The sequence below is a fragment of the Chaetura pelagica genome, unplaced genomic scaffold (assembly GCF_000747805.2).
Source record: "Chaetura pelagica isolate M959 unplaced genomic scaffold, ChaPel_1.0 scaffold3, whole genome shotgun sequence".
Classification (NCBI taxonomy): Eukaryota; Metazoa; Chordata; class Aves; order Apodiformes; family Apodidae; genus Chaetura; species Chaetura pelagica.
The window spans coordinates 12,867,713-12,875,490 of NW_009952974.1; positions in this window are offsets into that span (position 1 = coordinate 12,867,713).

The following is a 7,778-nucleotide window of genomic DNA, read 5'->3' on the forward strand; positions in this document are numbered from 1 at the left end:
GAAGGAAGAAGGGAAGGAAGGAGTCACCTGTTGGGCGGCTGCTGCCGGGTGCCCCTGTCGGACTGGTCGCTCCCCCCGCCACCGCCTTTCAATCGCCTCCGCCCGCCGAGCGCTACAGCCCCCCTGGGTAAAGCCGCCGCTCATGCTCTGCTCCAGGCAGACCCCGCCGAGCAAGGGCTGGCAACGCACTCACTCGCCGGACCCCTGGGCTGGCTGCGAGTCAATGTGGAAAGAATTAAGCGCAGAACACTTATTTCCTCCTACTGCCCCGATTCTGTTTAATGCTCGGCGACAAAAAGGCGAGCGCCCTTTGAAAATAGCCTTAGACGTTTAAATAAAAGATAATCTCCAGGGACATCCTTCCCTAGCGTGGCAGGCGTCCTGCAGATTGCAGAACACAATGTACAAAAAAACCCCGCAATGCCAGCCTTACTTAAGCACGGGAAAAAAAATAATAATCATAACAAGTAAAGAAAAGCGAAATCCTCTCCAATGCGCGGTTTCTCCATCTTGCTCCTTAGCGATGCCCCTTCTGCATCTGCTAGGAGGTTTTGCGCTGGATGGCCGAGGCGGCACCGAGGAGAAGGAAATATTGACTGAAATGCAAAGCAAGCACCCGGCGTTGCTTGCACGCACTCGTATTTCTGGTTCAGAACTGTACCCGCTGCACCGGGGACGGCAGAAGCTGAGGGAAAAGCTCCTGTTCCCAGCCCGACAGGGACGGTCGCGCTGATGCAAAGTTGCATGCCTATTGATCTTCCGCGGACACACTACGGGCAAGTTCTAGCCAATTACTTAAGAAGCCTCCAATAATTACAAATCAAAGGGACTACCTTGCAAGACGTTGAGGAGACGAGGTTTGGACTTACATTTCGCACATGCAGAGAGCAGGTAAAGTCTCTGTCGCTCACTGGGTGTGTGGAGTGTGCACAGTGCAGAGGCCACAGGGAAGTGCTGGGGAGGCTAATTCCAGCAGCGCCCTAGCACTGCTCGGAGGGAACAAGCCTTCTGCCGTTAGCAGCACCGTTTCCGCGGGGGTACGAGGCTTGAAAAACGTGCTGCAGGCTGCGAATTGGACTTTGAAAGTATTTTGCCAGGGTAAAAAATAAAATAAAATCCTTTCTGTCAAGCGACACGGTGTCATATGCCCCTCGTCCCCCCTGTCACTGCAGCACGAGAGCAGAGGGATGCCTGCCGGTTCCCTGCCCTTGGAATTTTTAATTTTTAATTTTTTTTGGCGCTTTATATAGCTAAAAAAAGCCTCCTCTCTTCCTTTTGCAAAGGAGGTAAGAGATGCGGTGTGCCCGCTATGACTTCTAGTGCTTAGAAACACAAACCCAAAGGCAGCCGTGTGGGCAGGATGTCACGGGGCGCCCTTAGGTGATCTGTACCCGCACGGACCGCCCAGCGGCCTGGCAGGAGGGAGAGGGCCTGTTGAATGAAAGCAAACGCAGGTACGCTCTGCTGGGCCCAGGCTCGCGGGTGACCGAGCCGGCAGCGGGGGACCTGAGCTCTTAAACAAGTATGATAAAAAAACGCAACTACAGAAAGTGTGACTTGATTAAGTAATACTTATTAAGTGGTCTTACTGAGAATAAAAGGTATATTGTCTTTTGGGTGCTGCAGACTAAGCAGAAAAGTTTTCCTTGCAGAGAGGCAGTTCCAGAAGAAAGTCACCTGCACGACTTGGACAACAAGAAACTGAGCAATTCTGCCGGTAAGACCAGTGCAGTTGTGCTCCCACTCCCATTTCGTTTCATGCCCCCTGGGAAAAAGTAATGTCCCAGGATAAGACCATATACAATACCAAATTACAGTGTTTGGGACTATTACTTAGAAGATTAGTATGTTTTTATATTGATCTTAGATTCTGTTTCACAACCCTGAGGTAATTACAGGCCCAGGGAGTGCCTCCAGCTCTGTTTATGGTGGGGATTAGGAGGATCATATGGACAGGATTACTTTTCAAATTTAATAGCTACCCCTTTGGCTAAGAGCTGAAACATTTGGTGACTTGATGTAAGTTCTGGGGCAAAAACTCAGAAAATAAGGTAGATATTTTAGGAATCATACACTGAGAATGAAATATTTGGCTCCTCTGATAAACAAAGGACTGAGACAACTCTTCTTTAAAAAACCCACAAATGACCTTGTGAAAGAAAGCAAAAACCTTGCATTCTCAAAGGTAAAGACAGTCCTAAACATAAAACAGTGGTGTATTAATACTTAAATTGTATTTGCTTAATTTGATACTGATTGATATAAATTTAGATGAAATTTTTAATAGTATCCCTAACATAGAAAATAAATCTCTACGAAGTTTTATCCCCCAGTAAATTTTGAGTTCTAAAATAAATTCCCACATTTCTTTCAGAATATAGGTTTACATGCAAATCCTATTGGCTTCAAAGATACACAAATGAGACATGGTTATTGTACCACAACTGATTTCACAAATAATATTAACTTTTAAGCACTTTAGGGAGTTTTCAGTTCATGTAGCCTTGGAGCTCATCTGATTACCTGACTAAGAAACAGCACTGCGTCAAGAATTTGAGAGCCTAAATAGTTTCTCTAGCAAGCTATGAAGCCTGGTATCAAAACTTTTAAAAGAAAAATAAATAATGTTTTAGATTATTGTTTCAATAGGATGTCTCTAACCTGTTAGGCTTGGAAGCCTGCTAAAAATATTTTAAATTCCTATTTCAAAACTTAATTTCATGTAAATCGATTAAAAATTTTTAAAAGTCCATGTACAACAAAATTAGCATTTTTGCAAGATAGACATATTAATGAAGGTGTTATTCCTAATGGTAAGCACTGATTGAACATCGCGACCAGGTGTGGTGACTGAAAGAACAATCTCTGATCTGGTCCCTTACATGCCTACATTAGAAGCAGGAACATATTTGGGTACACAACTGAGCTCTTGCGTGGTCCTGCCAAAAAAGACGGAATTTGGGTTGGGGACATCACGTCTTCAGAAATCCATGGCACAAAACAACACCCCTTTCTGTCCCAACCTTTGGGTGATGGCTCATGAGGCTTCAAAACTTTCATGCTGCCTGGAAGCCCTAGAAACTGCACTTAGGGATTTAAGAGAAGAACATACTGAGAGAGAATTCTTAACTTTTCTTTGCCCAGCTGTGCAGGTGTGAACTCATTAACTCCTATGGTCTCAGCTTTACCAGTGATTCACAGGATTTGGCTTTACAGCATCACATCTGAGAATCTCCCTAAGCTATTAATCTTTCTGTCCAGCCATGACTATAAAACCTTGCTGATTTTATCAGCCTGCTAGATCTGAAACCTGGTCATTAGGGCTGAACAAGGAATCTTGCAATTTGGACTCCTAAATTAAGTTCATTTTATGAACTTGAAAACACTAAAACTTATTCATTTGAAAAAAGAAATTTCAGGGAAAAAAACCCAAACCCTTTTGTTCTTAAAAGAAATGACTGCATTTAAAGTGTCAGTCTCACATGGAGCAGATCAAGCAACAATTTTTTGCCTGTCTTAGGCTTCAGAAATCTTATTAAGGAAGGAATGTGTTGGTTTTTTTTAATTATAGTGGCAATGCACTATTGGATCATATCAAGCACATCAGAGGCACTTCAAGTCTAGTGAAGGCCGCATGCGGTCTCAAGTCCTGTACTCCTCCTTGGTCGTATTCTGCATATCTAGAGTATCTGGCAACTCATGGTGATGCCCAAGTTTTGCTTCTGAAGCAGAAGCAAGCTGTCTTGTCTTGCTTCACTTGTCCCCAGCAATAGAATACAAGAGTTCAATGTTTAATGTGTGATTCTGATTATACACTCTAACTAGGTATGTAAAGAATTATCTAAAAGCATTTGCTCAAGCTGGCTATGTATAGTTCCTTAATGTTTTCCTGCTAAAAAATGGAATAGTAGTAAAAGCTAGTAACAACATCAGTTTTAATTAAATTTAATCTCTTATTTGAATACATCCTCTTACTTTAGCACCTGAGTCATCTAAGTTCTTATTAATATGCCCTTTTTTTGTAAACCAGACTCCAGGTCTGCCTGCAACTATAGAGGGAGCAACAGGAATCACTCTAGTCAAGAAAACAAAACTATTTTTATCTTATTTTTCTTCAACTTTTGAATAATAGGCATAATGTTTTCTGTGATCAGTCTGAGCTCAAAGGTGAATACTTTATTAGCTTGATCAAAAAGCATCCCAGAATTGGGAAAAAAAATAATATCTTTCTAATAATACTCAGGGTTTTTCTTTGTGGTGGGGATTATTTTGTTTGTTTTAAACAGCACTGTAACTGAAATAGTAAACAGTGTAAAGCTTAAGTTTATCATAACAACAGTTTTCAGTTGGAAAGAGTTTCTTTGCTTTTTTTTTTTTTTTTTTTTTTTTTTTTTTCTCTGTTGGAGGGAAAGCATCCTAAGAGAGGCTTGAGGTGAGACATCCAAATGCAAGTCCGAAACGGTTCCTTTGTATCTCATAAAACATCTGTATAAATAGGGTTCAAAAAAAAAAAAAAGAAAGAAAAGAAAAAAAAAAGAAAACCAGATCGTGTTCGCTTATTTTTCTTGTAAATGTTGATCTGAAAGGGGGGGTTGGGGATTTCCTGTTTTTTTAATTGGTGAATTCCTGAAATTCAGGGAGGTTTTGGGGTGGTTTTTTTTTAATTATTTTAAATTTCTGATGCACTTTGTGGAAGTCAGTATATATGTAAAAGATATTTAAAATGTTGAGTTAACATTTCACTCAAACACACGTAAATTAAGGTCACTTAAAGAAATTAGATGCGTTTATCTGTATGGAAAAAAAATCTTGACATATTTTCATTTTGGTATTATTAAAGGACTCTGAACAATATAGTCAAGGGTTTGTTGTTCTTCGTGCCCTCTCCTCTCCCCCCGCCCAGCCCTCGCAGGGGTCAGGTTTTTAGTGGGAGCCCCCACACTCCTCCCAATCCTCTTTACAGTGACCCTGATTAAAAACAGGGGAGGCATGGAGAGCTGGGAGGGGAATGACCCGGCCCCCGAGCCAGGAGCGCTCCCCTCGCTCTGCACTAAACTGCCTTAGATTGGTTCTTTTTGTTGGTGGTGGGTTTTTATTTATTTATTTATTATTTTTTTTTAATTCATTTTTTTCTTTTAAATCAAATTTAACCCCGGTCCAAGCCCTGCTGCCCCAGCCTGGAACACGCCCAGAGTACTAAGCGCATTTGTCGAAACCGGCCCCAAAATCGAGCGAAACCGAACTGTGCTGATGAACTATTTATTTAATTTAAAAAGCCTTGAGCGCTGCAAGGCTGCCTAGGTTGGGAGGTGATCTCTGGGGAATAAATCGCTAGAGTCAATACTCCGGAAAAGACATTTCATGCCTAAATGAAAATCTTGTTAAATGTTATTAATTTTGACTTAGAGCACACAGCAGCCCCCTGTGCCTTGTATTCCCTTATTAGGGATTCATGTCTTATCAAATATCTAATTAATCTCCTAGACATCATTTGTTCTGGCCAACTTTATCTCAGCTGGTCCACGGGGAAAACTCCGAATATTCTCGGTGACAAAGCTCCCTTGAAGATCCTTTTAATTGTCCAAATTAACTGCACCAAATTTGCATGTCAAACGGTAAAGGGCAACCTGAGATAAAATGTAAACGTTTTAAAAGCCCCAAACTAAGCACTTGATTTGATAACTAGGCTTTTTAATGTTATGGAAGACAACTGCTCCTTTCCTTTTCAAAGACAGTTGATCTATGCAAATAGTGAATTGGAAATGCTTATGTCCCCATGCAGTCAAATGGTCCTTGCATGTTATTTGAATATCAGTGGCTCTGCTATTGAAAAGGTTCAAGGATGCTCTCTGACTTCTTTGTGATTACTCAGTGCAGCGTCTTATTCTGAAGAAAAAAAACTCAGGAATAATTAAAGGCTGGGCTAAGGCCTGGGAACACATTTGGGACAGGAATCTCATTTAGACAGGCTCTTTCAAAATAAGGCACAGTTAAATTGACCAGAAGGCAATTATTGAAATGAAAATTATTTTCACTCCCTTTGTCTCCTGACCACCAACCTAAGAGCCACAGTATTTTTTTTTTTTAAGGCAAATTGTTAAATGAGATAATTGTGTTATTAAAAAAAAAAAGAAAAAGTAAAAAAGAAAAAAAAGAAGAAAGGGATGGGGGAAGGAAAAAAAGTTAATTTAGTCTGCCCGGTACAGATTGGAAGAATACAAATATTTTAATCCTCCATGAAACAGGGAATGCAAATAACATCGGGAAACGGATTCTGCTGTCAGAGACCAACTGGAATAAAGACGTTGCGTTAAAGAAAATACATCTGCCGTGAATACTAATAACCGCGTCCCACCTCCTCCGCGCCGCTTGCACAAAAGCGACCGGGCAGCGCCGGCACCGCCCGCGTCCCGGGAGGCGGCGGGAGCCCGGCACCCTCCTCGGGGCGCACCCGCACCCTCCTCGGGGCGCACCCGCACCCTCCTCGGGGCGCACCCGCACCCCCCTCCCCGAGAGCCCGGGCGAGGGGGACGTGCTCGAGCAGAGGTAAAATAAAGAGGAGCTGGCGCGGCGGGACGGGGCTCCCCTCCCTGCCGGGGGTGCTGGGGGGGCGGAGGAATGCACCCGCGAGGGGTGTTGGGCAGAAGTCAGCTTTGTTTGCCATTTATAATAAAACACATCAAAGGAAACCATACAGGTCCAGTTTCTGCCAGGCCAGGGTTACAATTCTCAGCTCAATGATCAAGGACCTCTTTGCATTGCCTTTGCCCCTTCGGGTCAGAAAACGTCCATCACTTCCAGACTCCCCAGAAACGAAGAAGGGAGCAGCTCCGGGCCGCAGAGCCGGTTCGTTTAACCGGGAAAATAGAAAGCATGTCACCTTTTCAAAAATAAATGACACCATTCTTTCGTACATGCTGGCGATAATTATGTGGTCTGGGGAACTTTTACACAAAGAAAAACTAAAGAACAAACGTTGTGAGAACCGAAAAATAAATCTGACTTCACTGTCTGAATCCGTAGTTCAGCAGCACCTCTTTAGTGGGAAGACGCGGACCCGAGAGCAGGAGCGCACCAGGAACGGGCGGGATGCCCTCCGGTGCACGGCGGGGACGGAGGCAGAGGGGACAGCCGGGCTCCCTGCCGCACGGCCCCGCTCGCCCCAGCCTTGCCCGGGAGCCGAGCCCTGCTCCCGTGTGCAGCTCTCTCCAGCTCTTGCTCCCCACACCGTTCGGACAGCACCTTCGCGCCAGCTCCTGGAGCCCGTTAAAACACAGCTAAAAAACCAGCCCGCGACACCAATCACCGACCGACGGGAAAAGGTAAAACGCCAGGAGAACTGGTTCAGTGACATTCGATCGCTGGGTCCCCGGCCCGCAGGAAGCCTGTCCCCTGTCCCCTGTCCCCCGCGGCGAATTACAGCCCTAACGGCTCGTTTTACACTTAAGAGGTAACATTAATGGTTCTGCTCTAATGAGATAATATATAAACACCCGATCCCGTGCCCGGACAGTTTCTTAATTACGTCCTTCAATTCAATTGGAAACTTTATCTGCGGGAGCTGTAATTCTTTTCCAGCCATTATGTGCTGGCCGAGACCCGCTCCCACCCCTCCAAAACGCAGCTGAAGCGCATCTCGCAGACAGCCCGCCCCCTCGGGTAACTGGCGCGCTAAGTGTTGACTTTAAGTGGGAATAATTTAGCTACGATTTTCCTCAAGGAATAACACTCTCAACGCACTACAAGAAGCAGCCTGAGGACGGGTTTGCCGCCCGCCC